Source organism: Phascolarctos cinereus, unplaced genomic scaffold (assembly GCF_003287225.1).
Source record: "Phascolarctos cinereus isolate Bilbo 61053 unplaced genomic scaffold, phaCin_HiC Scaffold_2;HRSCAF=192, whole genome shotgun sequence".
In the NCBI taxonomy this organism is placed as follows: domain Eukaryota; kingdom Metazoa; phylum Chordata; class Mammalia; order Diprotodontia; family Phascolarctidae; genus Phascolarctos; species Phascolarctos cinereus.
Genome location: NW_027555625.1, coordinates 66,387,319 through 66,412,494, shown reverse-complemented (window position 1 = coordinate 66,412,494; position 25,176 = coordinate 66,387,319). Strand labels below are relative to the sequence as shown.

General features: G+C 37.5%; 1 protein-coding gene across 1 annotated transcript in view; it reads right to left on the bottom strand.

The window, feature by feature from the left end:
• The window catches only part of CDH11 (cadherin 11), a 212,933-nt gene that overhangs the window by 98,937 nt on the left and 88,820 nt on the right, over positions 1 to 25,176 (bottom strand). The window contains exon 2 of the mRNA XM_020963167.2: positions 17,893 to 18,018. The gene's annotated coding sequence lies outside the window, so the exon portion shown is untranslated. The remainder of the gene's footprint in view (positions 1 to 17,892; positions 18,019 to 25,176) is intronic.

Genomic DNA, 25,176 nt, shown 5'->3' with positions numbered 1-25,176 from the left:
CAGGAACTGTCTTCTAACAACAGCGGAGCAAAATTGAAATGAAATATCTCAATGACTGCAAATACCATTTGTCAAGGAATAAAGTGGGGGAAGCACTATTTCAAAATTGGCACTAATAGACTCTAAAAACATGGATCGCTGTGCCACAGCAATAAGTGATACCTGCTCAGGTCTTAAGGAGCAGGGGGCTGTGGTGGTGATGGTAGTGTGTGTGTGTGTGTGTGTGTGTGTGTGTGTGTGTGTGTGTGTGTGTGTGTGTGTATTTTAAAGTGAATCCATTTTGGGAAAGCAAGACTCATGCCTGCTCACGTTTTTCAAGACATACTTTCCTGCAGGGAAAAATGGAGCAGGTCTAAAAGGTCCTTGGAATGTCCAGAGGGACTTGGGCAGACAAAGTTGTGTTTCCTGCTTTAAAAGAATCAAAACTCATCTACAGAATTGTAGAGCCTCAGAGAAGGGGCTGTCAGGTTCAACTACTACCTGAAGAAGAAACCCAAGATAAAATGCCTTTCAAATCTCTGCCAAGCCTTTTCTAGAAAACTTATAGTGAAAAACAAACAAAAAACCAAAACAAAACAAAACCCTACTTCTTACAAAGACAGGCTATTCTACCTTTATATGATTCAAATTGTTAGAAAGTTTTAAAATTGGGTTTTCTTCAACTTCTGCTTATTGCTCTCATCATGTTCAGACCTAAGAATTCATATTCAAGATTTCTTTGACTTTCTTTCTTTCTTTCTTTCTTTCTTTCTTTCTTTCTTTCTTTCTTTCTTTCTTTCTTTCTTTCTTTCTTTCCTTCTTTCCTTCTTTCTTCTTTCCTTCTTTCCTTCTTTCCTTCTTTCCTTCTTTCCTTCTTTCCTTCTTTCCTTCTTTCTTCTTCTTTCTTTCTTTCTTTCTTTCTTTCTTCTTTCTTTCTTTCTTTCTTTCTTTCTTTCTTTCTTTCTTTCTTTCTTTCTTTCTTTCTTTCTTTCTTTCTTTCTTTCTTTCTTTCTTTCTTGGCAATCAGGGTTAAGTGGCTTGCCCAGGGTCACAAAGGTAGTAAGTGTCTGAAGCTGGTTTTGAACTCAGATCCTCCTGACTCCAAGTCCAGTACTCTATCTACTGTACCACCTAGCAGGCCCTAATTACTTTGGCTTTCAAAAAGAAGTCAAGGTTATGGATCATATAAATTCCCAGAGACTTAAATGACTGCCCAAGATAACATAGCTAGTAAATACAGGAGTTCATATTTATACCAGAGATCTCTTATTCCAAATCAACAGTCTGTTCTACTATACCATGGTGTGAGGTAAGTAACTCCATGATACTTGTCATGTGTCCATTTACCACCCATAAAACTGTGGGCATATCATGTCATGAACTATGTAGTCCAAAAGGGCAGTGTGGTACAGTAACAAGAACTTTTGGACTAGAGTTAGAAGTTTGCTTGAGTTCCTTCTCTTCCTCTTGGTAAATCACTAGATTCCCCAGTTTGTTTAATTGCGAGACTTAAAGACTGGTAATTGATGACTGGTCTGTGACCTGAACATAACACTTTTCTAGAGAAGTGTTATAATGAATCAGCTTTTGGCTCTGTATTATAGCACATATGTTACACATATGTACTAAATTTTCAAATGAAGCAAAGCACAGAGGCATAGCTGAAGCCAAGTTTGACAGAATCAGATCTAAAAGGATCCCAAGAGGCTAGAATGATGGATCTAATCTATAGAGGTTAGAGAAAAATAAAGTCCTTCACCGGTGTTCACAAAATCAGCTAAATGAGTAGACAATGGCGGTGTTGTTAGACAAAATAGATAAATAGCTTTTTTTGGAACACAAGTTCAATCCGGTTCCACAGTTACTGAAATCTTTCCCCTTGTTCCTTCCACTTTGTGCCCAGCAGCAGATATTTGAAGGATGGCTGGCCAACTTGGATGTATCTATGTAGCATTCTTATTTATGGCATAGAGCAAACTACGTGTCTTTTTGAGGAACAGACAAAAATAAGAATCATCTAGCTGTGCCCTTCCTTACATACAATTGGTTTGATTGGTGCTGACCAATTCCAAGCCAAGATGTCACAAACCCAAGCAAAACAGAGGATGGAATAATTATTAGCTTGTTTTTACTGTATTATTGCGGTTGACAATAGCAGCAAAAAAACCATCTAACATTCTGACAGTGATTGACTCTAAATTGTGTTAGAGTGTATGGTACATATGCTATATCTCATATGATCACCAGAAGAGCTCTGTGAGAGAGATAGAGCCACAGCCAGTATTCCCATTTGACAGGCAAAATCCCTGAGGCTCTGAGAAGGGAACTTCCACCACAGTCATAAGATTTCCAAGTTTGAACCCAAGAGAATTATCTGACTTACTTGTTGAGTCATTGGAACCTATGTAAGCATGCCGGTATCTTTACATGTGAAGGACAATGAGCAAAGGACGAAGGGGAAAAAAAGAGAAAAAAAAAAGATTTTCATCTTTGACTCAAAGACTGAAATATTTTTGAAGTAAAGAACTACTCTTTTGCTGAGCCCATCTTTCAAAGGTAAGTTTGGAGGCAAAACAACAGTGTTCAAACACTCCACATGACTGTGCCTTTCTAAACTCTAAAATAGAATCAGACAGGGACAGACACATCGAAAGATATAAAAAAACCTGTCTTTTATATTCATGTGGAGATGTTCTCTGGATCACTCCATGCATTCAGGAGACTAGATTTAAAAATATATAAATTCATTCTCTACTTAAAAAAAGAAGTAAAGACACAGAAGGGAGATACTGAACAAAAGAAAAAAAAATCAGAACTCTCTGCTTATGACCACTAGACAATATTTGGAAGTATCCTAGAGTTTTGATATGGAGAATATATTTAAGAGGAACAATAAACTAACTGGTCAAGTCATTGCCATTCACTTGGGCTCTTCTAAGAACATTCTAAAAGCTTTAGCCTGTTCCTGATTTCTCCCTCTAAAACTCAATATGTACTCCATTGACACATTCACTTTCCTTGTACATACATTCGGTCACATCACACCTTCGATCAAAAATCCACATTGATCTCTATTGCCAGCCAAATTCGAATAACTCATCTATAAAATAAGAGGGTTGGGTTAGATGCCTCGTGTACATGCCCTATCCTCAGTCAATTAGTCCGTAAGTCAATATGCATAAATTAAGCAATTACTCTATGCCATGCACTGTGCTAAACCCTGAGGAGACAAGAAAAGGCAAAAACAAAAACAAACAAGCAAAAACAACATGGTGCCTACTCTCATATTCAGAAGAGAGCGAGACATGCAGACCACATAATACACACAAGACAGGGAGCAAAGGGAAGACAATCTCAGAAGGAAGAAACCAGCAACCAACAAGGAAGACTTACAGAAGGCGAGTTTTGGATTTTTTGAAGTGAACCCAGAATGTTAGAAGTGGAAGCTGAAGAGGTAGAGCATTCCAGACAAAGGGCTGGGGTTGGGGGAGGGGATGGACAAAAGAAACCAGCACAAATGCAGGTAGATAGGAAATGAAATGGCTTGTGTAAAAAAAACAGCAATTAAGCCAGTGTAGCTGGATTGTCCCATGTGTGGAAGGAAATAAAATACAAGAAGACTGCAAAGGTAAGAAGAGTTCAAGTGGTGATAGGCTTTAAATACTAAACCAAGGATTTTATATATGCTCTTGGAGATAACCAGGACCACAGGCCCTCCATAATCTGTCAATATGCTGCCTTTCTGAATAATTTCATATTAGTTTTTTTCCTTAGACACACTACAGTGTAGCACACCTGAGCTGCATCTCTGCTTACTGGACATGCACTACACTTTCACACCTTCAAGACTTGGCCCACACTGCTCCCTGTGACTTAGATGTCCTTCTCTCCCTCCTTCACTTCTGAAATTCCTATTAATTCCTTTGAAGTGTAAGTCCAAAGCAAATTCATTTATTTGATTCTCCTAGTAGATACAGACCTATCCTTTCAGATCTTACAAAGCACTTAGTCTTGTAACTTCTAAAAGCACATGTGCATTTTATTTATATAATTATATGACTATAAATTCAGATACGTGTGTTATGCATCTATATATATATTATAATATACTTTCTACCTTTTGCTTGGGGGTGGTGTTTTACTGTCTTACTATACTGTAAGCTTCATGAGAATGGGGATCATATCTTACTTAAACGAAGTATATTATTTAGCTCCTTACACATTAGTTTCTTATAATATGCACTTAATAACCACCTGTCTTATTAATGGAAAGGAAATTAAATGTGAAAACAGAGATCTGGATTTGAATGCCCATTCTGTTGCTTACCAGCAGTATAACAGGCATGGTTTCTTTCCCCACTCCAAACCTCAGTTTGCTCATCTATAACATCAGAGATCACGGTAGATCATATATGAGCTCTAGGATTTCTATTGTATATGACTGTATATAGATTGTGTAGGGTCTCTATCCCAGCTCTAAAATGTCCTATGATTTTTTTCTCTGAATTCCATGTTTAGTCAGCTACCCCTTCCCTCCCTTGCAATCTCACAGGTCCACTCCAGTCACAATTAATTGAGAGGAAATTTCAAAATATCCTGCTAGCCTCCTTCACTCTTATGAACTGCCTGAGGCACCCTGTGCCCCAGAAGACACATAGGCAATTTTGGTTAGTAGCCTCCAGAAGAGCTGGTTCTCCTATCCCATAGGGAAATGGAGGGAGGCCTGAGTACCAGTGGTCTATTGCCCTTAAGACTGCTGAGTAGTGACTGGACATCCTGGTCCATTTTCCAGCCCACTTTGGGGAGCACTGACTGATTCCATCATGTATGCATTCAAGGTGAAGTGGAAGAAGGAAAGGGGAGGGGATGGCAGAAGAGGGAAGAGGAAGAATTGAAGTGTCTTTTACAATTTCCTAGGCCCCAAAAACAACTGTTCTTATCCAGCCTAAACATAAGCTTTTCCATCAGAGTACAAGTGAAATGATTTTCACTGTCCTAAGGAACAATTTTCCCTTTGTGAATTTTTTTTTCTCATTTAGTACAGAAGAAAAATAAAACAAAACCCACAATACTTTATAGAACAGCTTAGACTTATCCTAAAGGTCAAAATATTATGAAGGAATTTCATTGTTGTTCAGTCATATTGGACTCTTCATGTTCCCATTTGGGGATTTCATGGCAAAGATAGAGAAGTGGTTTGCCATTTCCTTCTCCAGTTCATTTTACAGATGAGGAAAAAAAGGTAAATAGGGTTAAGTGACTTGCCCAGGGTCACACAGGTAATAAGTGTCTGAGGCCAGATTTGAGCTCAGGAAGATGAGTCTTCCTGACTCTAAGCCTGGCACTCTAGCCACTGCACCACCTCACTGCACCACATTCCAATTAGACTACTGCAATAGTCTTCTAATCAGTCTTCCTGACTCTCTCTGCACACCAATCCATCTTTCATTTAGCTGCCAACATGTTTCCAAAATGTATAAGGGGAAGAACTGAAGTGTCTTTTCCATTTTTCTAGGCTCCAAGGACAACTGCTCTTATCCAGCCTAAACATCAGCTTTTCCAACAAAGTACAAGTGAGGTGATTTTCACTGCCCTCAGGAACAATTATAAAAGAGCTCTTCAATTCCATTCTGAATACTCAGGTTTGAGTCTCAGCTAGAGCACCTGGCTGGGTAACCTTGGGCAAATTACTTCACTTCCCTGAACTTCACATTACCCATTAGTAAAGTGTAAATATGCACATGATTATTTATGTAAAAAAGTTCGTGACCTAATATCTTAAAATAATGAGTTACTGTTATTATTATCATCAATATAAACATGTGAGAATTATATGATATTTAACTATTTATTTTAATGCTCATTTAAGTCTTGGATCTCCTCCTCCAAAATGCTAGATTAGCAGTCAAAAGAACTTGGTTTGAATCCTGACTCAGAAACAACAGCTATGTTATCCTTGGCAAGTCACTAAACCTCCCTAAGCCCGTTTCTTTAACTGTAAAATAAGGATGATGATAATAATATCTACTTCTTTGGATTGTGAGGATCAGATCACGATCCTTCAAGTACTATTAAAAATATTAATTGTTTGCTGCTCCTCCTCCTCCTCCTCCTCCTTCTTCTTCTCTCTCTCTGCCTCTCTCTCTCCCCCTCATCTATCCCGAATACTTGGCATCACTGAGATCAGAAGCTGGCAAGGGAAACTCAAAGAAACAAAATGAAAATACATGCCCTCTTCTTACAGGAAGCATATATAATGGGAAGAGCATTGGATTAGGACCCAGAAGACTTGGGCTCTTACTCTGTCTTACTGGATACATTATTTGAGGGACAGAGAGTGGCACAGAAATATCACTGACAGACGTTTCATCATTCCCAGTGCCCGTAAAAGGAGTTGGGTACAAAGGGAACATGTATAATGGAGCAAAGTTTTTCATATTTTCGTTAAGTTTGAAATCCACTGTCTAAGAAGCAAAAAAGTGTCTATATAAAAATATATAACATCAAGCTAACATGTGGTAAAATTTTGTGTCATGCACTTTGCCCCTCAAAATCTCTCTTGAATATGCCTTCTACCTACCCCATTAGCAGCCAGCACTGAGGCCAGAAATTGACAAAGGAATCAAAAGAAAATGAAATGTAAATATATGTCCTCACCTTAAAGGCAGCAAGTGTAAGAAGAAAGGCATAAAGCGTGTCTCCGGATGTACTACTCTTAATAAATGGGCTGATGATTCTTTGTTTAGTGACATGAAGGCTTTGGATAATATAAGCAGTTGTGCGGCTTTGATCTCCAAAAGGTGGGAAATCTAATACCAGCCTCTGAGATGCCATTTTGACTTTGACAATCAGAAGAGAATAGCGACATTATCAGGTGCATGGGAAATGTTAGTATAAGATTTCAAGGAGATATTCACTTGAGTCTTTCCCCATTTAGAATAATTGGCTCAATTCTAGGGTGACAAAAGCAGAGGAAAGCTTCCCTTGCTAGCAGCAAGGGAAGCGCCTGCTCTATAACCACTTGTTCAAAACAAATAAATGAATACAACATTTAGGGAGCAAGGCATAGTGAAAATAACAAAGAACAACAACAAAAAACCATTCATTTCAGCATTGATTTGTCCATTTAAGAGCTCTATGAGCTTAGACAAGTTTCTTAATCTTTCTTTATTTTAATTTTTTTGAGGCTGAACCTGCTATTTTATGAAAATAATCTCTAGCATGGGAACTTTTTCAGCTAATGTGTATTAGCAAATATCTCTTATATTGTTAGAAATTTCATAAGTCAAGTCACTTGCCCATGGTCATCTACCAGTACATATCTGAAGCAGAACTAGTACTGTGGTCTTTTTTTTCACAAAGTATTGACCTCTTCACCATGTTATGCTGCCTTTTTATTTAACTTTTATGAGCCTCAATTTAACTGCTTGTAAAATGGTACCAAGTAAGACTTATGCTTACTACCTGATAAAAAATCTCTTTATCACTTTATAAATGTAAAATACTGAGTAAATGTGAGCTATTAATGACACCATTCATGTTATTATTATATTTTTAAAGGCTAATGATGTAGAATCAGAAGGCCTGGGTTTGAATTTTTTCATTTTGTTTGCTTATTTATTTATTTATTTATTTTATTGTTTCTGTGACCTTAAGGAAATCACTTTCCCTCACTCACCTGTTATCTTATCTGTTAAATAAGCTTGGATGACATTCAAGCTCCTTTCTAGATACATAATCCTATTACTATGTGAATAAAACTCTTTTATTTTCCCTACTAGGTATATATAGGAAATCTGGATTTATCTTAATCTTTCCTTCAAATCCTTCCGAAATTCCCTATTACTTTTAAAGGCACAAGGTTTACCATCTTGTTGTCATTTGACTCTAAAACACCCCACATATCCAATCTGTATTCAAAAGACCTCCCCATTCCATTTTCCATCCACACACATAACCATCACCATGGCACAGGTCCTCATCACCATTCAACATGTCCAACTTTTTGTGACCCCATTTGGGATTTTCTCGGCAAAGATACTGGAGCAGTTTACCATCTCCTTCTCCAGCTCATTTTACAGATGAGAAAACAAAGGTAACTGGGGTTAAGTGACTTGCCCTGGGTCACACGGCTAGTAAGTGCCTGAGGCCTAGTGCTCCATTAGCTGCTCCACCTAGAGCCCCACCTTTCAACTAGACTGCTGCAATAACCTTCTAACCAGTCTTCCTGACTCAAGTCTTTTCCCATACCAATCGATCCTTCACTTAGCTGCCAACATGATGTTTCTAAAATGTTTTTTTTTGACCATGTCACTCATGTGCTTAATGAGCTCCCGTCACTCCCTTTTACCTCCAGCATCAAATATAAAGTCTTCTATTTGACATTTAAAGTTCTTCACACCTGACTCCCTTTTGTCTTTTTCAGACTTTTCACACCTAACCTCTCTCCCACTAGCAGCCTGTATTCCCGCCACATTGGCTTACTTGTAGTTCCTCAAACACTTCACTCCATCTCCCATCACAGTTCTTCATTGATTTTTCTCAGTGACTACAATACTATTCCCCCTTACCTGCAACACTTAGTCTCTCTGGGTTTCCTTCCAGACTCATTCCCACCTTCTGCAGAAGACCTTTTCCAGTACTTCTAAATGTTAATATTTACCCTTTTCAGATTACCTTTATCTACCCTGTTTATATCTTGTCATTTATAAATAAATATATGTATTAGTACATATGTGTATGTGTATATGTACACATGCATGCATATATACACACATGCATACTTATATACACACATGTACATACACAGACACACTATACACACATATATCTTTATACATATATACATATATACATATACATATATATGTGTGTATATATATACATATATGTATATGTGTATGTGTATATATATACATATATACATATATATATAATAGAGAGAGAGAGAGAGAGAGAGAGAGAGAGAGAGAGAGTTATTTACAGGCTATCTCTCTCATTCAAATGTTTTCTCTTTGAGGACAGAGACTGGTTATCCCCCATCCTCCTAATTCTTTTCAGCACTTAGCCTTCTGCCTGATGAGTAGTGATCACTTAACACATGCTTGCTGACTGACTGATGAAAATGAACTTACATTAGTAATTACTGTCTATCTAAAAGGGGCTGAAGATTTTTGGTTGTCCTAGAGTCTTCTGAGAAGCACTGCCATACCTTTAATTTTCTATCATCCTCAAATTGTATTTATTTTCACCCATAATCTCTGGTTCTGGCAAAAATTTGTCATATGAACACTTTTCGGATAAGATACACGAAACATTCACTTCTTGAAAGGGCAACTGAAATGAAAACCTTTCTTTTCTTACCAACAAGGGCTAATTAATAGCTAATCATTGCTTTCACACCATATCTAAATATATCTCCGAGGTGAGTAAAAGCCAAGCTCAAAAGAGCTCAAGCCTTGATTCACGGTTTTGTTGATTATCTAGAGTTAGGAAAATGATGTAGACAATGTTATTACAGACGAAACTTAAAAAAATGAGTCGTGTGTAGATTTTTTTGAAAGCCAATTGTTAAACATTTATCACAACAGTCCTGCATATCATCTCTGTCTAGTAATATGCATGATGACCACAAAGAGATTGAACACATAGATATTACATACATCATTTCCATTCTCTAGAAGCCTGGGGACAAAACTATTTCATCACCCCCAATTTCATTTCCAAGATTGTATTCAGTTTCCCTTGGCTACATGACTATTGGGAAGTCATTTAATTTTTCTGGTCCTTTTTTTTTTTTACATCATTTATAAAATGAGGGTGCTGGATTAGATAATCTCTGAGATTCTTTCAAAGTCATAATCTTATATGTTTTGTTTAGGATATTATCTTAATTTCCTTCCACTGAAGGTAGGAGAGAACTATAGCATGTACATGATAGAACAGATAATAGAATGAGAACTGTATCTTTATTTATTTATTTATTTTGGTGAGGCAATGGGGTTAAGTGACTTGCCCAGTGTCAGTGTCAAGTGTCTGAGGCTGAATTTGAACTCATGTCCTCCTTCCTCCTAGATCGAAGCTCTAGCCACTGCGCCACCTACCTACCCCTTAGAAAGAAGAACTTTAGAACATAGCACATGACATGTTAGAGGTAGGAGGACTTTAGGGAATAGAAGGTGAACACATAAGAATTTCAGAGCAATTAGGTACTATAATTATAAACTATTGCAGAATAAAGACATCACAGAAGACAGAAATCTAGAACTACCAGACACTTTCACTTAACTGAAGTGACTTTACAAATTAATCAATCTTTCTCAATTTGCTGGTGGAAAAACTGAAGCCCAGAAAGGGACACTAAGCTCTCCATAGCAAAGTAGTGAAATACCAGTTACTAGACCTTGGGTCTCTCTACTCCCAGGCTAGGGTTAGTTCCACTTTACAATATTCTAAGATACTCAGCAGTTAGGTCACTTACCTTTGCTCATCAATGAGCCATAGAATATCATGGGAATCTGGAGAACATGGAGCCAAAGATCCATATTAAAAATAACAAATACCTTCCTTTCAATGAAACCATTTGGTATTAGTTGAAAAATAGAGAAGTAGATCAATAGAACAGACTACATAAGGAAGATGAGGATAAGTGATCTCTGAGATCCCTTTCAACCCTGATTCTAGGAGCTTTGGTGTAATTCTTAAAAGTAAGTGTGACATAGGGAATAAGCCATTCTCCTTGCTTCCTAAAAGAAATTAATGACCAGGAGAATCAGTTGGAAGGCAAGATTGTTATGCCAGTGATGATAATGATGAAACGGCTTTCATCTAATTCTTTGTATACATTATCTCATTTGATGTATGTAACAACCTTGTAACATAGGTGCTACAGTTATTCACATTTTATAGATGAAGAAATTGAGTCATAAGTTAAGTAACTTGCCAAGGGTCACACAGATGTGCGTATAAGAGGAAATATTAATTCAGGTCATTCTACTCCAAGTCTTGCTTTTTACTACTGTGTCTCACTGCCTGCCATTAAATATGCAAATTCTATATTATTTTTGTTCAGTGATTTAGTAAAAGAAAGATACTGAAGAGATACCTATTGTTGAGCTCTTAAGGTCAAATCAAGTAAGGTCTTATTCCATTGTTTCAGACAGTATAATGGTTACTGCTTAAAACTGGCTGGCTGCCAAAGAGGTATTATCCCAATTTTGTCACTATTTATGCTTCTAACATATCTAATTACAGGATGATATGTGGATAATCTTTCTTGCTCAGTCTAGATTTTGAAAAAGGGAATGCGCATTCTTTAATTCATGAGGAATTAGGTAAACTTAAATGATTTTAAAAACACCTTCAAACCAATCCAAATGAATAGGGTATTGATAAGGGTTATGCAGGAGAAGCATTCATGCATTCCACCAAAGTAGTCTATTTTCTCTTTGTGGAAGGAGTTAAATATATTTGGGTATTTTTGGATATCTTTCAGGTATCTTATGGGTATTTAAAATTGAATATGTTTGACCTCTAACGCAAGCTTTGTGTACAATTTATCCAATATATAACTTAGTTATCCATAGTTGTTTACATGTTGTGTCCCCCATTTGAGTATGATCTCTATGAGAGCATGAATTGTGTTTTTCCTTTCTTTGTACCTCTGGCACTTAGCACAGTGCCTGACACATAGTAAATGCTTAGTAAATCTTTTATTATCTGACTACTAACTTCTGGAATCCTACACAGTGCATGGAGATTGAATCAACCTCCCGAAGTTAGTAGTGAATTCTATTTCCCATTTCCTTTTTCAAGAGATCCAGTAATCGAAACACTACTGGGAGTACAGCCAAGAGCCAAAAGTGATCAGAGGACTACAGGATAAAAGTAATTCAAACTGGAAAGCTATTTTGGAGCTCACCAGTTCACAGCACCACAGAAAACAGTTAGGAGCTATCTTAGAGAAGATTATCTAACCCAAACTCCAATTTTGCATGTAAGTAGAAAAAGTATCTTACACTCTCCTGTCAACTAGACTTATGCCAGAGCTTAGTGAGGGCACTGTCAAGAAAACAACACAAAATAGTCATTGGGAGAAAAGGTGGTATGGTAGAAACAGAGCCAGATTAGGAATGAGGAGACGTTGGTTCTAGTCTTGATTCTTATCACTATATTAAAAATGTCAGAGTGTGAAGGAACCAGAAAAGTCCTCTGCTTTAATCATAACACTGAAGTGTCAATCCGCTCTACAGTATTCCCAATATGGGCAAGGGATGGCCATCCAGTCATTTCTAGAAGTCTATTAAGGAAGATGGAAGACATTAGCACCAGAAGCAATCTATTCCACTCTGGTGCAGCTCTAGTTGCTAGATAGGATTCCCTGACATTATATCTATACCTTGAATGACTCCCAGATCTGTACATATCCAGCCCTAATCTTTCCCCAAATCTTCAGTCCCAGATCACCAAATGCCTAATAGATGTTTCCAATTAGATACTCAAGAGACACCTAAACTCAGCATATCCTAAACTTAATTCATTATCTTTTCCCCTAAACTCTCTCATCTTCCATATTCTCTTTTTCTGCTGAAGGCACCACTATTTTTCTTGTCTCTGAGGTTTGTAACCTAAGTATTATCTACAATTCCTAATTCACTCTCACCTTACATATACAATCAGGTGCCAGATATTTCCTTTTTCTACCTTTATAACACTTCCCCCACTCAATCTATCCACCCAATTAGTACATTAGTTTAGATTCTCATTACCAATAGCCTCTTAATTGTTCTCCCTGAATCAAATCTCTTCCCACTTCATTCAATATACTATTGCCAAAGTCATGCTCCTTGAGCCCATATCTTACCATTTAACTCCCCTAACTCAACCAACTTTAGTGCACTGTGACTGATTCTAGAATAAAATAAAAAAAAATTACTCTATTTAGCTTTTAAAATCCCACCCAATCTGGCCACAAGCTATGTTTCCAATATCATTGGATCTTACTCTTCCTTCCCTACTTGGATATCCAGCCAATGTGGTCATGCTCTCTATACCTCATTCATGACACATTTTTATTTCCACACATCCCTGAATTTGCACTGACTCCTCTCCACACACCTAATTATGTCTTTTCTCAGCTCTGCTTTACAGAGTCCCTCTCTTTGTGAAAGAAGTAATCATCTCAAGTACCATCTTCAGCAGGAAGTCATTCCTTATTCAGTCAACTGCTAGTGGTTTCCCTTCTAAGTACCTTATATTTAATTACATTGCATAGATTTGCTTAGATTAACTTTATGTGTACAATTCATGTTTTTTTACTCATCTTCCCAGTTATGTAAGCTGATTGTGAATAATGGTTTGTTTCATTCTTTGTCCACGTTCTCCATGTTCTTAGCATAGTACCTAGCACAGCATACTAGGTACTTAACAAATAATTAATGATTCATGTATTGATCATATTGAGCCATAATTGCCCTCTCTGCTCTTCTGATGCCAGAGAAGCTGGAAGTGGAGACAGAGGCAGAGCAAAACAAGCATAATACATCTTTCCCATGATGGCCCTACAAACATCTAAAGACATTGAGTATATTCCCCCTATATCTTCTCTATTCTAAGCTAAACTTCTCCAACTCATACAGGTGACACTTATATGACACAGTCTTGAGTCCCCTCACAATCATGTCCAAAATATAATTTGTCAATGTTGACCCTGAAATAGGGTTCACAGAATTAAAGACAAGACTCTGGATTTGCTCATGCCACAGCTGAGGAGAGTGGGATTGACCTTGCTTTACTTTTGTCATGTGGATCTGTTAATGCAGATTCCAGGTAGATTTAGGCATTTCTACCTCCATTCCACAGTACTGACTCATGAGACTCAGTCACCACTACCCAGCCCTGTAAAATGAGGGAATTGGACTAGACAGTGCTTAATATCTCTTCCAGCTTTAAACTCCACAATTCTGTGAACTTCTACGGACTTCAGCTAGAGAGCTAATTATGTTAACACACAAAAACCAGCTTTCAGAAGATAATGTTTCCAAACCACCCCCCTCCCTCAGATGTGTTATTTCCACATATGAGGAACCATAGATGAGTCAATTTTTGCACTTTGAAATGGCAATTATGACAGACACACAACTATCCAAAAAAAAATCTAGTAGAGTTCCTCAAAAAAAAAATTAAATATAAGCTCTTAATACTTAACTCCTGACTCCTTTCCATTGATGCCTAATTCTAATTGTCTAATTCTCCTAGAAAATGTCAGGCAGGAAGCCTATTGAAATGTTCAAAGGGACTGTGAAGCAGAGGGCCCCCATTTCTCTGCCAGAAATAAAACGATCATCATTCCAGGGTATTTCCCCAGCGTGAGACATCTGTCAAGCATAGGTTTAACGTAAGTGAATATAAAATATATGGATGGGGATAGGAGCAATTCATACAATTTCACAATTACATAGAAGCATTCCTCATCATCGACACCCTTGCAGTTCTGGCGGGAGCTTGGTTCTCATTTCATGAAGAATCCATTTATTGATTTGTTTTCAGCATATATTTATGAAATCATAGAGATCTAGACACTGAGGATTATAGAGTCATAAATTTAAAACAACAAAAGACATGGAGATAATGGAGTCCAACTCTCTTGTTTCACAAATGAGGAAGTAGGAGACCAGAGGGTTTAAAGTTACATTCTTGAGGTTCTACAGGTTGTAAGGGGCAGAAAATCCTCTGAGTACAAATTCTTTGCTTTTTCCATTATATTGTGCTACTTCTCCCAAGACCTCAAACTAAAAATATACTCATATTTTGGATAAAGTCACACTGTAATTTAAGAATTGATTGAAAGGAACTCAGCAAAAGACATGATAGTTAATTTTAGGCATTTGAAGGAGTATCACATGGAAAAAGGAATGTACTAGTTGAACTTGGACCCGCTGGTCCAAGTATATGCACAGTAAAATAGACAAAATTACAAAGGACACCGATTCTAAAAAAGACAGTTACATATGCATACATATTTGTGTATATATATACATGTATATTTGTGTGCATGTGTTTATATGTGTAGGTATACACATATGTATCATGTGTATTCATGTGTATACACACATATTCCCATCTAGTTCTGCCACTGGGTAGAACTAGATGTAAAAAGTTAAAGTTGTAAAGAGGTAAATTACGATGAAGACATGAAACATTTTCCTAAAAATTTGACCTATGTAAAAGTGGAATAGCTAATTTGGGGTATAGTGGGTTCCCTCACTGGAAGACTTTAAATAAAATCTGCATGATCATTTTTAGGTATGTTCTTAAATGATTCTTATTTAGGTCTGTCTTGGTCTAGAGCAGAAGTGGGGAACCTCAGCCTTAAGGCCACATGTAACAGCCCTCTAGGTCCTCAAGTGCAGCCCTTTGACTGAATCAAAACTTCACAGAACAAATCCCCTTAATAAAAGGATTTGTTTTGTAAAACTTGGACCAGTGGAAAGACCTCACCCAAGGACCTAGAAAGCCACACGTAGCCTCAAGGCTGCAGGTTCCCCACCTCTGATCTAGAGCAAAGGGTTTTAAACATTTTTGCATGTGTCATGGACCTATATGGAAGTTTGGGAAAGTCTGTTAACCCCCTTTCAGAATGAAAATACACAAAATTACAAAGGAAACCACTTATAAAAAGATAGTTACATATGCATACACATATGTGTGTGTATATACACACACATATGTGTGTGCATATGTTTATATGTGTAGGTGTACAAATATGTATCATGTGCATGCATGTGTATACACACATATATACAAGGTATTCCAAAACATTCCAAAAGTCTCAGTGAAGTTTTAAGCTACTAAAGCTGACCAGAAGTAGCCACCTCGAATCATTAAAGCTCAACACTATACTAACATTTTAGGGACACTTTTGTACATCAACACATTCACAGACCTGGGTCAAACTCTCCTGGTCTCAATCATGTCCAAAGTCCTTTCAAACTCTGAATTTCTGTCATCAGAAAAAAGGAAAGGAACTGAGATTTTTTGGACTAAGGGCTTTTCTTAACAGAAGAGTAAAATGAGTGACAAAAAGAGGAAGAGCCACACCTAACATTCACCCTGATCACAAGGACATAATTCAGATTCCAGCACAGTTGCCCTGTTCCCCATGCTTCCTCCCAAGGTTAAGGATAACTGATGGCTATAATCTCTCCTTCCAGCTCCCTCCTAACTGCTCAACAAAATCTCTTCCTTGCCTTAGTAGAAAAAGCTATTTTTAAAAGGACCCTCTGAGATTCCATTTGAAAAGAAACAAGATTTTAGCAGCAGTTCAGCCTGTCCAGCTAATTCTTTCCAGCCTGGCTTTAGCAGGATGAGAGCTAGCCCAGTGGGAACAGCTCCCTGCTTTCGGGCTCTTCCCAAGTCAAAGACCCCCATCACCTTTGTGAGTAAAGATCTAGAAAAGGTCACTGTGTTGTCAGGCTGATGTAGTAGCCTTTCAGAGAGGAGGTAACCCCCTGCTGTTTGCCTTTGAGGCAGCGTATTAGACAAGGGTTCTGACATTGCCAGAGCAATGAAATCTCACTTAGTGGCTACTTCCATAGTAATCACATTAATCAGAGCCCAATAAGGCAAGCATTCCAAAACAATCCTCTTCCAATAGGTGTAGACCCTGCCAACATCATGGTGTGCTGGAAAAAAGTAAGGGGCTAGAAGTCATGAAACTGATCCTGGCTCTACTCTTAAGAATAATTGCCACGTTTAAGTATTCAGGGAATGTTACATGAATAATCTTATTTTTGAACTTCACTGTTCCTGGAACATAGCACATGCTGAACAGATGCTTGTTCACTTTACAATCACCTTATGAAGTAGGTATGACAAGTGGTATAATTGTACCCATTTTACCTAGGTGTTAACTGAATTTTTTCAAGTTTAAGCTGGTAAGTGATGATGATAGGATTTGAACCAAAGTGTTTCTGACTGAATCTAGTACTCCAAGCATCCTCTCTACTATGCCAAACTCCCTTCATTGGTAAATAACTTAATCTACCTGGGCTTCAGTTTCCTCATCTATATAGTGAGACTAAATTGGATTCCTTTTAGCACTAAGAACTTATTTTGTTGTTTAGACATTTCAGTATTGTCTGACTCTTCATGACCCCATTTGGTGTTTTCTTGGCAAACATACTGGAATGGTTTTCCATTTTCTTCTCCAGATCATTTTACAGATGAGGAAATTGAGGTAAAAGAATGGTTAAATGACTTACCCAGGGTCAAATAGCTGATAAGTGTTTGAAGACACGTTCGAACTCAGGTCTTCCTGACTCAATGTCTGACACTCTTATCTGCTGCACCACCTAGCTACCCCTAATTATACTTCCATGAATAGTTCCATGAAAACATATGGGGGGGGGTTATGTTATGGAGAGCAGTTAGCTCAAAATCAAAAAAATATTAATGCTTGAAGAGACTTTAGAGATCAATTCTTGCAATACGTCATTTTATAGATGAGGAAACCAAAGCCCAGATGACATGTTCACATAAGGTCACACAGTGAGTAAAGGGCAAAGACTAGAACCCACATCTGCAGACTACAAGTCTGGTGACCTTTTCATAACCTTATGCTGTTGTCATCAGACCCCTGGCTAAGGTTGAAAGTTAATATGCTGAATCATGTCACAGCAGGTGCTCTGCAAAGTTAAAATGGGTTTGGATATAATCAATTAATAGCATCATTTGGAAATAACTTCCAACAGGGCAACATTTCACAGTGTGCAACTGTAATCTAGGAAGATAATTGGGGAGATTCCAAAACGAGTCAAGTGGGGAAAGTTCCCCAATTAAAACTAGGAGACAATTAAGTTGAATCTAGATCTCCACGCAGGATTAGACATTCTTCACAGCATGAATTGGGCTTACCTTCTTCACCCATTGGACACTTGTTGCCAATTTCTGTAACACACACCACCCATTTGACTGGTCACTTAACGAGTCACGGCAAAAATCACTCTCCTGGGACCGCTTCTCCAAAAACCGTAGTTCTGGCTGCAAGGGAGGAAAAGTCTATTTGTTATTGAATAAGACAAAAACCAGGACAACAACATTAAGCAGAAAGTTGGCTGAAATATCAAGGCATAGCATTTGGACAGTGTGGCAAGGGTGGGGTGGGGGGTGGAACTGGGTTGAAGTCAGTCCTAGCTCTGCCAAAAACTTGGAGGATATTGGAAAATCTATTGAACATTTATGAACCTAAGTTTCTTCAACTGTATCAATCAATTAATGAATCAGTTAATCAACATAAATTAAAAATCTACTATGGGGACAGGCCCTAACAATGCTAAAGATACAAAGGCAAAAATGAAACAGTCCCTGCCCTCACAGAGCTTGTATTCTTTCAGGGGATACCCATAAACTTATATAAGCATATGTATATGACATATAAAATAAATAAAAGGCAGTTTTGAGGGAGGATGACTAACTAGTACTTGGGTGGATGAGCCAAGACCTTATCTGGAAGGTGACATTAGAACTGGTCTTGGAAAGAAAAGAGGCAAAGATATCTGGAACCACCTCTAATCGGCTTGCAAGAGAGGAAGCAATTGTTAAATTTTTAGTGTGAGCATTCATATCAATTGCTATAAATTAAGGTTTTATTGTTTTCTTGATTGTCTGGATTTAAAAACATATTAATAATATGTGTGTACATCCTCTCATCTACCGCCCCCACCCCAAGAGCCAACTGTTAGACATTTACCAGTATACACCTATGTTCCTCTATAAAAATTGGTTGAGCTCAGCAGCAGTGTGGTAAAAGGATCAGGGAATGCATTCATCACCAGACTCAAGACCTGGTGGTTGTAGACTAATAATAATAAAAGGTATTTATACAGCCCTTTAAGGTTTGCAAAGTGCTTTACATCCATCGTCTCAGTGAAGCTTCAGAACACTCTTGAAAGTAAGACTTCTAAGACACACAGGTGAGAAGCGAGCATATTCCAGACTTGAGGATAGCCTGGGCAAAGCCAAGGAGGTGGGAGATGTAACATGCGTGAGAAACATCAAAAGGGATGATATGGTTGGATGATAGAGTAAATGTAAAATAATAGGTCACTTTCATTGTAATTAAGTTGCATACTGGGATAAGGCACTGAGCCTAGAGTCACAAAGACCTGAATTCAAATCTAGCTTCTGACACTTACTAGTTGTATGACCCTGGGTAAGTCATGTAACCTCTGTGTGCCTCAGTTTCCTCAACTGTAATATGGGAATAATAATAGCAACTAACTCCCAGGGTTGTTGTGAGGATCAAATGAGATAATATTTGTAAAAAGCTTATCACGATATCTGGAACATAGTAGGTATGATAGATGTTATATATACTATATAACATGCTATAATAAATATAGTATAATAATATAATATGTAATTGTATGTGCTACATATGTTATAATAATTAATAATAAATGTTATTATTTTACAGAGTACTTTTCTCACAATAATCCTATAAGATAATTAATAAGATGCTATTAGAAGATACAAAAACTAACACTTAGGAAGAGAAATGACTTAGCTATAGTATCACAGTCAAGGTCAGATATCATTTCACTATGATCTATAAGTTTATTTTCAATTCTATTTTTTCTAGCACCTAGCTAAGTACAATACAAAGTATAGGTGGTTTATCCATATTAGTAGAAAGAGTGAATCAATGAGGAAGGACAATGAATAGACATTGGTACATGGGACCAGTAATTAATGCAAAGAGTGAAAAAGGCTGCCAATGTTTGATATATCCAAAAAAAAAAAACCACACATCAACCTCTTACTTATCAAGCATTAATTAAACATTTACAATGTGCCAGGCACTGTGCTAGATAATGAGATACAAAGATGGGGGGAAAAAAAGTCCCTGCCCTGGAGATCACATTCTAGTTGGGGAAATGATATGCTTATATCACTTATGTATATGAAAGATATGACATATAGGTATGCACATATATGTGTGAATATACATATATGCACACATATATACATATATACATATATGTGTATATATGTATATATGTGTGTGTATATGTGTGTGTGTATATATATGTATATATATATGTATATATATATACATATATATATACATATATATATACACACACACACACACGCATGCATACACACATATATACAAGGTAACCTTAGAGAGAAGGCACTAGCATTTAGAAGGAGAGGGAGTCAGGGAAGGGATCCTGCATATGGCAGCATTTCAACTGAGTCTTAAAGAATACCGGAAAATTGGTAGTCGCTAGAGTTTATTACACAGGTGAGTAACTTGGTCAGACCTGTATTTTAGGAAAATTATATTGGCAGTTGAGTGGAGTGTGGTTTGTAGTGAGTTCTTTTTTCAAACATAAAATTTGACGTGGTTTCAGAATAACCAGTTTGAGATGCCTAAGAGGTAGTTGGTTGAGATGTATCATAGGCGAACTAGTTAGACTGGAGATCAAGATACAGGTTATTGCTGGATATGTAATCATGGAACAATCAGCATAGAGATAATTCAACTCGTGGCAACTGATAAAATCAATAAGAAAGGTGGTGTAGAAGGAAAAGAGATAAGTACTCAAGACAGATCATTGGAGCACATCCATTATTAGTGGATATGACTTGAATGAAGATTTAAAAATCTGAAAAGAAACACTGCTCCATAAGGCTATAGTGTTGATTCATAGGCTTACAGGATACACAATTTTGAAGAAACCTTAGACATTGTAGACTCACTGCTTTCATTTTATAAATGAGAAAACTGATGCCCAGAGAGAGTAAATGATATGTTCATTGTCACACAGAAAGTCAGTATTGGAATAGGCCTACAAAAAATTTCAAAAACTATATATACATATCTCAGTTTACTTGTGGGGTAACATAGGGTGCGCCTTTAAACCCCATCTGGCCTAAGGAGTTTAGGATTTGAAGGAGGATAAGAGCTGGAATCCAGTAACATCGTACATGAATATAGACTGATAGTAAGTAATCCCATTTGTGCCTATATTTTCCTATGTATTGTTTCCTGTAAAACATGGAAGTTGAAATAAACTACCTCTCAAGTTCTCCATATCAATATCCCATCCCACGATCCTAAGATTGTTTTATAAAGGCAGTGCAATTTCCCCCTTTTGGATCTTCCTGCTTCAAGGCACTGCCTGGAGGTTTCCCTCAGATAGACAGAAAACAATAATAACAAAATAATCCCTTCCCCTGCCCTAAAAATCCAAGATTAGGAGAAGGGTGTGAATATTGATATGTGAGTAAAACGAAGAGGCTAATTCTACCCCATCCCCCATACCTCAGTATTCCTTTCATTAGGTTTATAATGGCCTGACTTTGAACCTGTGAATCGGATAATTGGACTGAAAAGCAGAGGGGAAATTACTCAATTTCAAAGAGTTAAAAAGAACAAATGAGTGACATTTTCCAAGAGAAAGCCCTGATGTCTGCTTTCCCAAGCCAACTCAGAAAGAATTAGAGGCCTTCAACACCCTCCCACTGTGACAGATTTTTTTTTGTTTTGAAGTTCTCTCAAATTTCTAACATCCAGGAACCAAAATTCCTCCACCTTAAGTCTCTAAAATAATCTTTCAGTTTTACCCACCCTAAATCTCCAAAATAAATCTCCCAGAACCTTCACTTTTACAGTACAGTAGATGAAGCCAAGTCATTTCACAACTGTCCTTCATTAAAGATGAGGGGATGCTTTTTGCTGTAGTTGCAACTTGAGTTCAAAGAGTTAGAAACATAATCCTACGAGGGACTAATATCGCTTTGGAAATGACCTTACAGATAATCTGCTCCACCCCTCATTTCACAAATAGGGAAGTTAAACGTAGTGTGGGAGAAAGGCCACTAGATTTGTGTTTACATCCTACCTCAAACTGAAAGGAAGGTGAAAGGAAGAAGCATGGATTAAGCACCTACCATGTGCCAGGCATTGGGCTAGAAATCTCATTTGATGCTCAAAACAACCCTGGGAGGTTGCTGCTATAATCATACCCATTTTAAAGTGGCGAAACTGAGGTAGACAGAGGTTAAGTGACTTGCTTAGGCCTGCCTTTCTATTCACTATGCTATCTAGTTTACTATGTGACCTTAAAGTCATATAAAGTTGGAGACGGCTAAGAGGCACAGTAACCAGTATGTCAAGTAGATAGTATGTTAAGTGTGGAGTCAGGATAACAAGAGTTCGGATCCTGCCCCAGACACTTACTATTCATGTGACCTTGTACAAGACACTCAGTCTCTCTCAGCCTCAGCTTTCTTCTCTGTAAAGTGGGGATTTTATCAGTACCTGCCTCACAGGGTTATTCAGAGCCTCAAATGATAACATATATGAGGCCATTTGTAAAGCTTCATGTGTCCTCTGAGTACTAGCTATGATTATTCATCCAATTGCCCTCTTTTTGCAGAGAAATGAATTGAGGCCCAGGACAGTTAAATAATTTGCCTAAAGTTATATAGGCTGTAATGGACATACCTGAGTTAGAATTCAAAGTTAGGTCTTCTGATTCCAAACTAGTATTCTTTTCAATGCATCAGAAGTTCTGCTCCTAGTTAGTGATACCTTGCCCAACTACTTCCTTGTTATGACCTCAAGAACAGTGATTTCTCCCATGGCATACAAACAGACACAAGTATGCCTTAGATTTTCCCACTATTTCTCCAAAGATGTCCTTCAAAAATCTTTTTATTGAGTAACTTTTTCTTCCAATTTAGAGAGTAAATATTAAAGTTTATGTGAATGACTGGCAACCACATGTCTCCAGACCAGCTTTGAGCTCCAGTTGCCTTCACAAAGAAGAGAAAGGAAAAGAAGAGGCTGTATGGCAGGGGTGGGGCGGGAGGAGAAGGGAACAAGAAAATTAATCGCCAATTCGTGTCTGTAACACCTTTCTTAAAAAGTGTTTGAACATTCCGACATCTAAGTTGGTCTTCAAGCTTTTAGCAGAGTCGCAAAGAGAACAGAGGATTCATTATGTCTAAGAGGGTTGTAAAGGTATATTGTGACATTTTTGTGCAGATCCGCTGTTTTTGACATGACATTCTTGACTGGAATGTTTATCTTCCCCCTCCTCCCATCCCCCCCCCCAATCTCCTTGTCGTCAAATCATTCCTTAAAGATTCACTTCCCTTCTGAGCCCATCTGCCCTCCATCTCTGTACCATATTCCCTTATCTTTCTAGCCCTTCAGGCAATAGTAACAAAGGCTGCTTAACTCCATTAGCATCACCTCAGACCACAATTCTATGACTTTTTGGCAACTGATTTTTTTTTGAACTTTACTGATTCCAGGACCAAACCTCTCAAGTGGATCAAATATTACATTGCCTAATATTCAGTTTACTACTACATGAAATCCTTAGAAACTAAGAAAGTGACAGGAATCAGCTCCAGTGAAGCAATGGGGAAACTGAGGCAGAAAAAGAACAACACCCTTTCTATGAGTAATTTAATCTGTCATGAAAATCATTAGTATAAGCAGCATGAGACCCATATTTTCATCTTGACTTTGTCATTAACCATATATTATGACTTTGTTTAAGTTATATCTTCTTTCTAGATGCTATTTCCTCATATATCTTGCTTCTAGAAGTGATAATTGTTTTTGTTATATGTTCTAATGTTCCATGTTCCAGGCTACATCCTAGCTCCAAAATGCAATATACTAAAGTTCCTACTGGTTTAACGCTATCTTCCAGTACTCCTTTCTTCTCTAACGTCTATTTGACTCAAAGATAACCAACTTTGTGTCAAAGACTAGAAGTCAGGACACATCCTGAACTTGAACGAACTGCCAACTATATCTGTGACATTCTACCCCTGCTACTTCGTCGGTAATTAAGTTGGTACCACATTTTCCTCTATTGTAGATAAGCTCGAAATCTCAAAGAGAAGATGTCAGGGTAGAGGCAGTATCCCATAATTCAATTCAGGAGGTTTGAATCATTTAACAATTTATTATATTCTATGGTAAATGATCATCAGCTGTAATTTCCAGATTTCCTTCTATATATGGTTTGCTAATTTTCTTTGTTATGATACAAACTTGATCTTCGCCATGTATCATCATTGTGGGATTCTCTAACTCATCTCTGACTCATGGGGAAGATTCACGAACCCTGGTTTCCAATGCTAAACTGAAATCATCCAAGAAGTAATCACCATCAGACAAAAATATAACTGGATGAGAATCACAAAACTGGAGATGGAAGGAAATTGGAAACAGAAAATTGGAACATGGGGCATTTAGAATCAGTAGGAAATTTAGAAGATAGAATATTGATGTTGGAAGGAACATTGAAACACTACAAATTACACACAGATCAGTAGAGCTGGTAAAGAACTTAGAGAACAGAATGCTAAAGTTGAAGTAACTTCATTTATTAAGGACAAATTTGCTACTTTGCTGTGTTAGAAAATGAGGCCTCAAAACATTAAGTGGCTTGCTGAAGATCAAACTTGTAATTAGTGACAGAACTGAGATTATTAGATGGTACTTTTCAATTTTATACCCACGATGTTACCCACATGTTAATAAAATGGGGAAGGGGGCATAGAAACTCAAAAATCACATAAAAATAATTGGAAAGAGTATGCTAGAACCACAAACCAAATATAATTACTAAGTCAAATAGTCCCACAGATATGCCATTTAAAATGAAATTCAACACATATCCACTGAGTGCCTACTGTGTTCCCAAGACTAGCTTAGATACAATATTGGGGCAGGAACAGATTGTATAGGTTATTTGGGATGAATTGGACCTGAGGGATCCTTTAGTCAAGCCATTAATTTAAAAGATAAGGATTGATAGAAAGAGAGAGGATGGTACTTGTTCAAAGACACGAAGATAATCAGTAAAAGAGCCCATAAGACCCAAGTCTCATGTGTTCACTAAACCATGTTGTTTCCTTTCAAAGAAAATCTCAACTGATGTTACGTCCTCAGCCTTCCTAGTACTCATGTTAATGAATAGTTATTGCTGTTGTTTGTCCTTCTTTCTCAAAGAGGACCATGATATCAGGAAGGTGATTTTATGACTTGCAAGTGAATTGGATTTAAGTGAGATAGGGCTGTGCAAAGTCACCAGCCTCACTTTCTCCTCTGGAGCAATGTAGGGCCAGTGGCAAGATACAGATCAGGACAACTGGAGATGG